The sequence below is a fragment of the Eulemur rufifrons genome, chromosome 16 (genome assembly GCF_041146395.1).
Source record: "Eulemur rufifrons isolate Redbay chromosome 16, OSU_ERuf_1, whole genome shotgun sequence".
Taxonomy (NCBI): Eukaryota; Metazoa; Chordata; class Mammalia; order Primates; family Lemuridae; genus Eulemur; species Eulemur rufifrons.
Genome location: NC_090998.1, coordinates 41033638 through 41043407, shown reverse-complemented (window position 1 = coordinate 41043407; position 9770 = coordinate 41033638).

Genomic DNA, 9770 nt, shown 5'->3' with positions numbered 1-9770 from the left:
CAAGTTTACGTGGAACATTTACCAAGATAAACTGCATTATGGGGCATAAAACACCACTTAACAAATGTAAAAGAATAGAAATCATACAATGTATGCTCCCAGACCACAATGGAAATAAGCTAGAAATGAATAACAGAAAGATAGATTTAAAATCACAAAATATGTAGGGATAAAACACCATGCTTCCAAATAACACAGGAGTTAAGGAAGAAATCTCAAGGGAAATTTTTAAATATTTTGAATTAAATAAAATGAAAATATAACATATCAAAATTTATGGGATGCAATGAAAGGAGTGTGTAGGGAGAAATTTATACCAGTGAATGTATATAATAGAAACGAAGAAAGACCTAAAATCAATAATCTAAGTTCCACCTTTGAAAGTAGAATAAAAATAGTAAATTAAATTCAAAGTAAGCAGAAGAAAAGAAATAATAAAAATTAGAGCAGAAATTAATGAAATTAAAAATATGAAATTAACAGAGAAAGTCAATGAAATTAAAAGCCATTTCTTTGAAAAGATCAATAAAATTGATAGGCTTCTAACCAGGCTAAGAAAAAAAGAGAAAGGACACAATTTATCAATATCAGAAATGAATGAATAGACATCACTATAGACTCTATGGGCATTAAAAGGATAATAAAGAAATACTATAAACAACTGTATGCCCACAAATTTGATAACCTAAATGAAATGGGCCAATTGCTTGAAAGACACAATCTGCTAAAACTCACACAAGAAGAAATAAATTCAATAGGACTGTATCTATTAAGGAAGTTGAATCAATAATGAATAACTTTCCAAAACAGAAAGTACCAGGCTTGGATGGGTTCACTGGTGAATTCTGCTAAACATTTGAGGAAGAAATTGTTCCAATTCTCTACAATTTCTTCCAGAAGATAGAAGCACAGGAAATACTTCCTAACGCATTCTACAAAGCCAGTATCACTCTAATACCAAAACTAGAAAAAGATATTAGAAGTACAAAAAACCACAGATCATTATCTCTCACAAGCATAGATGCAAAAATCCCCCACAAAATATTAGCAAATCACATCTAACAATGTATAAAAATAATTATACACCATGACCAGGTGGGATTTATCCCAGGTACGTAAGGTTGGTTCAACATTTGAAAATCACTTAATACAATCCATCACAAAATAAGCTAAAAAATCACACAATTATATCAATAGGTACAGAAAAAGCATTTCACAGAATTTAACACCATTCATAATAAAAACTCTTAGCAAGGTTGGAGTAGAGGGGAACTTCCTCAACTTGATAAAGAACATCTTCAAAAAACCTACAGCTAACATCATACTTAATGGTGTAATGAGGAACAGGCAAGGGTATCCCTTCTCATCACTCCTTCTCAAAATCAACTAGAAGTCCTAGTTAGTGCAATATGACAATAAAAGGAAATAAAAGGTATACAAATTGGGTGGGAACAAATAAAACTTTGTATCACATGACATGATTGTCTATGTAGAAAAAAGATTCAACCAAAAAACTCATGAAACTAACAAGGGATTATAGCAAGATTGCACGACACAAGGTTAATATACAAAAGACAATCATTTTCCTGTATACCAGCAATGAACAATTAGAACTTGAAACTAAAAACATGATACCTTACATTAGCACCTCCAAAAATGAAATAGTTGGTATAAATCTAACAAAATATGTACAGATCTACATGAAGAAAACATAAAACTCTAATGAAAGAAATTAAATAACTAAATAAATGGAGAAATATTCCATGTTCAAGGATAGGAAGACTCAATATTGTCAAGCTGTCAGTTCTTCCAAACTTGATCTATAGATTCAATGTAACCCCAATCAAAACCCCAGAAAGTTATTTTGTGTATATAAAAAATCTGATTCTAAAGTCTTATAAAGACGCAAAAGACATAAAATGCCCAATGCAATATTGAAGAAGAACAAAGTCAGAGGACTGACAATACCTGGCTTCAAGACTTACTATGAATCTACAGTAATCAAGACAGTGTTTTATTGGGGAAAGAATTGATGAATAGATCAATAGAACATAATAGAAAGCCCAGAATTAGACCCACACAAATATAGTCAGCTAGTCCTTGACAAAGGAGCAAAGGCAATACAGTGAAGCAAAGATAGTCTTTTCAACAAATGGTACTGAACAACTGAATATTCACATGCCAAAAAAAAAAAAAAAAAAAAAAAAAATTGAACACAGAGCTAACACTCTCCTCAAAAATTAATTCAAAATTGAACATACCCATAAATGTAGGCCGGGCGCGGTGGCTCACGCCTGTAATCCTAGCACTCTGGGAGGCCGAGGCGGGTGGATTGCTCAAGGTCAGGAGTTCGAGACCAGCCTGAGCGAGACCCCGTCTCTACTAAAAATAGAAAGACATTATATGGACACCTAAAAATCTATATAGAAAAAATTAGCCGGGCATAGTGGCGCATGCCTGTAGTCCCAGCTACTCGGGAGGCTGAGGCAGTAGGATCGCTTAAGCCCAGGAGTTTGAGGTTGCTGTGAGCTAAGCTGACGCCACGGCACTCACTCTAGCCTGGGCAACAAAGTGAGACTCTGTCTCAACAAAAAAAAAAAAAAAAAAAAAAACAAAATTGAACATACCCATAAATGTAAAATGTAAAACTACGAAATTCCTAGAAGGTAACACTGGAGAAAACCTAGATGACATTGGGTATGGTGATGACTTTTTAGATACAACACCAAAGGCATGATCTACAAAAGAAATAATTTACATTCTGGACTTCATTTCAATTAAAACTTCTACTCTTCAAAAGGTACTGTCAAGAGAATAACAAATCAAGCCACAGACTGGAAGAAAATATTGGCAAAAACATATCTGATAAAGTACTGTTATCCAAACTGTATAAAGAATAAAATATAATTTCATATCATTAAAATTCAGCAATAAGAAACAAACCATCCAATTATAAAATGGGTCAAAGTCCCTAACAGACACATCACCAAAGAAGATACACAGATGTCAAATAAGCATGTGAAAAGCTGTAAAATATTACATCATCAGGGAGATGCAAATTAAAGTAACAATGAGATACCACTAAATATCTATTAGAGTAGCCAAAATCTAGAACACCGACAACATCAAATGCTGGCAAGGATGTGGAGCAACAAGGACTCTAATTCATTGCTCATGGGAATGCAAAATGGTATAGCCACTTTGGAAGACGGTTTGGCAGTTTCTTACAAAACTACACGTACTCTTACCATATGATCCAGCAATTGCACTCCTTGGTATTTACTCAAATGAGTTGAGAACTTATGCTCTCACAGAAGCTTGCACATGCATATTTACAGTAAGTTTATTCCTAATTGCCAAAACTTGGAAGCAACCAAGATGTCCTTCAGTAGGCAAATGAATAAACATCTGTGGCCCATCCAGACAATGAAATATTATTCAGCACTAAAAAGTAATGAGCTATCAAGCCATAAAAAGATACAGAGGAAACTTATACACACATTACTAAGTGAAAGAAGCCAATCTGAAAAGGCTGCATACCATACAATTCCAACTATATGACATTCTGTAAAAAACAAAACTACCGAGATAGTAAAAAGATCAGTGGTTGCCAATGGTTACGAGAGAAGAAGGGATGAATAAACAGAGCACAGAGGATATTTAAGGCAGTGAAACTGTTCTGTATACTATTAATATAATGGTGGATATGTGTCATTATGCATTTTTCAAGACCCATAGAATTTACAACACCAAAAGTGAACTCTGAGGTGAACTATGGACTTTGAGTAATAATGGCGCATCCATGTAGGTTCATCAATCATAACAAATGTCCCACTCTGGTGGAGGATGTTGATAACAGGGAGGCTACACATGTGCGGGGGCAGGGGTATATGGTACCTCTCTGGACCTTTGCTCAAGTTTGCCATGAATCTAAAGTTGTTCTAAAAAGTAAAGTCTCTTTTTTACAATGGTACAACTACTTTGGAAAACTAATATACATTTACGCTTGATGCAGTAATTCCATTTCCAGGTGTTTATTTAAGCAAAAGTAAGGCATATGTCCACAGAACTATGTTTATAATTGCTTTCTTGAAGGCAATCCCAAACTGGAAATACCCCAGGAACTCATTAGCAGGAATGGATAAACAAACTGTGGTATAGTCATACAATGGCACACCATTCATCCACTAACACTCACAACAACCTGGATGAACCTCAAAAACAATTTTTGAGTAAAAAATGCCAGACACACAAAAAAGTACATATACACATTTTATATATATATATATATATATATATATATATATACACACACACACATATATATGTACATGGTATATACTGTATGCTTCCTTGGTGGAAAAATCAAAACAGTGTTTTCTTGGGGCAGTGGGATTCATAGGAAAGGGGCACGAAGGAATTCTCTGGAGTAATGGGGATACTCTATATCTTAATAATGTGTGGGTTATAGAGGTGCCTATATTTGTCAAAATAGATTGAACTCTACACTTAAGATCTGTGCATTTATACTTCAATAAACAAAATTCTCTTTTTTTTTTTTTTTTTTTTTTGAAAAAAAGAAAAACTATTTCACTTTTCCAGTTTCTGTCGTGGAGATAGGAAGGAAAGGAGTGTGTTGGAAATGGAACCTGGAATGGCCAATCCACAATCTCTGCCACGGGATCCAGACTTCCCTAGTCATGCTGCGTGTTCTTGTGTCTATCTGGAAAAATCCAGGCTCTTTTCCTGAAGCTGCTGAGGGGAGGCCAGAGCAAAGGAGAGAGAAAGTCAATTTAGCAGCTCCCCTGAGGCCTCACTTGCAGCATTAGTTCCACAGACTTGTGCCAGAGCATCAACGATCTGTCACTAATCCCAACCCTAGGCTTAAAGTGAGATTATAAGGGATGAACAGACAGAGGTAGTCACAACAGCCAGGAAATCTCAGAGGAGACAGAGGCTTGTTTGCTCTCTACAGTATTTGTACTCTAAGAGTCAAATGATTTGGAGATAAATTTTAGGGGTAGGAATTACTCCAAAGCAGTCCAAATTTGGGGGAGTTACCCAAGATATCACGATTAACAAGATATTTCCCCTTTACTGACATAAAGGGAGGTGAGCCATGGGCAGAGGTAGTCAGACATCCTGCTATCGGGCTGCACGCAGCCCATCACCTGCATAGTCTAAGCCAGGTGCCTAGTGTATGTCTTTGGGGGATTGTTGGAGTAATTTTCCCCAACTGCACTTAAAAAAAATGACACAGTATTGTACAGCAGGCCCTGCAGCGGTGAGGAAGTGGAAACCAGTAGCTCCAAGTGGAGACAGGATGAGAAGGGAGGTGGGGACCTGAGGAGGCAGTGCAGAGAGGAAAAAACCAGTTGCTGGTGACTCTTCTTGGAGATTTTACTGTCCCTCTGGAGCTCCCTTCCACCCCGTCCTTGCCGAGGACCTCGGGCACGTGACGGCAGAACCCTCACCCTCACCTGTGCCTTTACCCTGCTCGCCCAGGCTGGCCCCAGCTGATCCTGTGTCCAGCCCACCCCTTTCCCACCTCCCGTCTTCTCTAAAGCAACTCTTTTCACCCTGCCATCACTTCCTGCCTCAGATCACCAAATGTGCCTTCACAGGACACACATCGCTCCTCCTCAGGGGTCCCCACACTGGCCAGGAAAGCCGAGGGTTGTCCCCTTCCTCCAGACGTGCCCTTCAGAGCCCAGCCCAATCACACACTCTCAGGGACTCAGACATCCCAATGCACCTACCTGCCCCAGCACGGACTGGGCGAGTCAAGAAGAGCTGAGCGCTTTCAAAGTGTGATGCTCCGTAACTAGGTTTTATAGGAAAACGTACCAAAATCGGTTTACAAGGGAACGATCAGAGTGATTTCATGTCCCTCGAAGCACAGGACACGCATGGATCCTGCAGGCTAGTGAGTGTCCCAGTTCACACCCTGTCACGTTCTACATCTCACAGCTGAAGGGGCAGCCGCGGTGCTTCCCTTTGCCCCCTCAAGTCTGTGAGGACGAGGCTCTTGACACATCCCCTCTGGATTTGTGACCACAGTTCCAGAGGCAGACCAGTGCTCCAGCATCGTGTTAAGTACTGGGGAAAATGTTCTTTCGGTGCCCTCTGGTCTCCACGACCGTCCTGAGGTCCCACAGGAAAATGGAGCTGTCAGAGACTTCCTGCAGCTGCAGAGAGAGCCACTCAGGGATCGTGTCCAGATACGCAGCCTGTTGCAGTGTTCTCTGTGAAAAATGCGTGGCCCGTGTGTGAAAATTGAAAAACACAAAGGAAGCTCTACTGTTAAGTGCATATTACATGTTCACAAACAACCTAGGTACCAAGCAATGCGATTCTGAGAGTTTCAGTCCTTATGAACCACTCTCCCGCAGGAGGCTGCACTTTCCACCCGAGCCTCGGCGCTGCTATCTGTGTCCCTTACACGTGCAGTTGCACCTGTTTTTCTTTCAGTGGGTGCTCCCTAGGGAAGAACTGGGTCTGTGGGATTCTCTCTGAACAGCATCATCCTGAGCTGTGGCTTGCAGGATTAGGCACTTAGTCTTAAGCTTTTGATGATGATGACAATAGCCTAGCCCTCATTCCCGGTGGCCAGCTCCACCCAGGGAGGCAGACAGCAGGCAAATCCTCATGAGGCAGACTTTCCATGAGCTCAGGCTGCAGGGGTGCCCTCTGCCATTTCTCCACGCTGGGAACAATTCCAGAAGTGCAGGTTAACCCCTGAGCCTACAACAAAGGCATTCTACACACGACGGCAGTCAGAGATGGCTTCCGGCCGAAGCTCTCCTGGCAGGGAGAAGAGGCTGGCTTCAGCAGCCTGCCGGGGAGGAGGTCGCTGTCACTCCAGTTACTCACCTGCTTGCTTCTGTTTCTCTCACATAGTTGCCTAAACTAACACCCTTTGTTCTAATCTTATTATGAGGTTCATGCCTTCACCACCCGGCTCCTCTGGGAAAACAGAACTGCCCTGGGCTCCACTGCTGGATGTGATCCAGGGATTTCATCTGAAAAGCCAGTTCTCTAACCACCCAGGAAGCCCCCACTGCCTATGAACACTACCCTCTCGGGGAGGATAAAGCAGAGGCCAGAGGGGAGAGGACCAGCTGGACTCTGGGGGAGGGAGGAAGCAGGGCTCAGCCCGGGATGGCAGTCTGAGAGTGGGCTGGGAAACACCCTGATAAAGAAGGACATAGAAAATCAAGGGCAAATGAACCAAGTACAAACTTGACCCTTTAAAGGTGGTGGGGCTGGGGAGAAGTGGAATCAGAAACAGATCTGTGGGGGAGTGGGGGTTCCTCCTCCCCAGCTCCCCCTCCATTGTCTTAGATGCCCTCATCACCTCTCTTGGGTCTTCCCACTGACCTCACGCCACCAGGTTACTGGAATTGGTCCCCAAAGCATTCCCTGCAGATGGTGATGGGGATTAAAGCTCTTTGTGTGTGTGTGTGTGTGTGTGTGTGTGAATGTCTTATAAATACTTGTGTCAGGAAATTAAACATGATACTTTACACTGCTGGTGGTGTCTGGTGCACAAGCCAAGCCTGGGATTGGGTAAGATGTTGAAGTTAACCCATCCTCTGATAGGCTAAATGGTTGAGTGTGAGATCTCTGCTGTGATTAAATTACATTCTTCATTCAGGGAAGAGTTCACCCTCACAATAAAAAAGATATAAAATCAATACTAAAAGAGGAACTGATGAGGTCCCCTGTGCTGGCTGGTGGCAATCTGTCCCTGTGTGCACAACCCAGAGGACAGCGTGAGACCCAGCAGAGGGTGAGCAGGGAACCGTGACCGGAGACCAGGGAGAGCAGCCTGCCAGCCTCCTGCCAAGGACTCTCTCCAACCACCTTTCCTTCCAGCCGCTCAGACAACAGGCTGCCTTCCCCGGAGCGGAAATCCTGTCTGCCTGTGCTGCTGCTCGGAGGAGCGCCTGCAGCTTGCGCATCGCTCTTCTGCCTCTGTGGCGCTACACAGCCTGGGGAGCCAGGGCGAATCTCTCCGCACAGCTTCCTAGGTCCTTACTCAGGTGGCACAAGCCGGAAATGCTGGTTTCATTTCCCTCTCCGTCCTCCCCGTGGCCCCCCTGCTGCCACATACCCAGGTATTGCACCTGTGTTCCAGCTCTTGAAGCTTCTCATAGATCCCTGCATACCACACATTCTCCTATTTCCCTGTAAGAATAATATTTGCTCATCTTCATTGAGACCAGACGTGCCAGACACTGTGCTAAGACCGTCACATAAATTATCTCATTTGAGCCTCACAACGACACTCTGGGGTTAGTGCTGTCTTCGCCCACAGTTTACAGGTGTGGAAACAAAGCACAAAGGGATTAAGTATTTTCACAAGGACACCTGGGAGCTTGGTCAGGAGCCTGAGCACTCTGACTCCAGAGCCAATGCTCTTAACCAGGGGTTGGCAAATGTTTTTTTAAAGGGACAAATAGTGAATAGTTTAGGCTTTGGGAGTCGTACAAGCTCTGTTGCAGCTACTGAACCCTGCTGTTGTAGTGTGAAAGCAGCCGTAGACACTGCGCATCGGCACAGACACAGGACATTGGGCAAATGAATGTTGCTCCCACCTGACTTGCCAACCTTCTTACCCATTGCAGCATCACCCGTGCCAAGCCTAAACCCTCTATCCCAAGAGAGTGGAGCAGATCAGAGCACATACCATGAGAAGGAACACTTCTTTCCCAGAACTGGGTGGAAGCACATTCTTGGTCAACCATTGTGCAACCAGGGTGGAGGGAGGGGAGCTGCTTCCGTTGTCTGGAGAAGGTACCTCTTTCCACCAGACGCTGAGTTAGCACCTCATTTGGATGGGGAACACCCAGCCCTCCTGAATGCCTTGTCCCCCAGAATGTTGGGGAGATGGCAGTGCTGTTACAATGGTGATGAGAGCTGTCCTCAGGCTCATCTGAATGTGAGAGTCTGTCTTTCCTCTTATGCTTGCTCATTTAAGCATATGTTCTCATGGAATAACATACCCACAGTTGCCTCAGTTCTCCTCATACACAGTACTTAATGCATGGACTGTAAAAAAATGAACTTCATTCACCTCTAAACCAAGCACCACTCTCATTTGACAGCCTGAAAAGGTGTATAGGGAATTAACATTTCAAGTACCAAGATTAGAAATAAAAATATGGAATTTACTTGTGACATCGTCACACTTGTAAGGGCACATTTTTATGACTCACTGCTTCTATATGCCCCTCAACTTTCCGTACATGCCCCATTAAACTGTCTGGTTCTGGATTCTCTAAGAAATGTCAAAATCTGTGGGAATAAAAATTCTGTGGATTCCTTAATGATTTTTGTCCTATTCATCTTAGACCTTTAAATTAAGCTCTAAGTAAATGTTCCAAAACAGCAGGGAGAAGGGTGTCTTTGAATTTCACTGAACAGGCAGATTAACATGAGAATAAGCTCAATGGCAAAGTGAACCCTGGGGAGGGAGGTGCCAGCATGGGCAGAAAGTCCTTGCAGAAGTCAGGTCTGTGGGCAGAGGCATCTTGGGCAATGTCCTCTCCTGTGTTCTCTCAGGAGAGTGCCAAGTGGGCAGCGTATCACACAGGAAAGAGAGCAAAGGCCATCCTTCCAGTGTAGGAGCTCAACTACTCTGTCCCTCCTACCTTACCAAGAATGGTGTTATCCCCATAGTAGCCCCATGCCCATGCCCAGGCCACCAGGAAGGACAGCGAGGAGCCCCAGGAGAACTGGTTCGAACGTGGGGAGCAGACACAGCA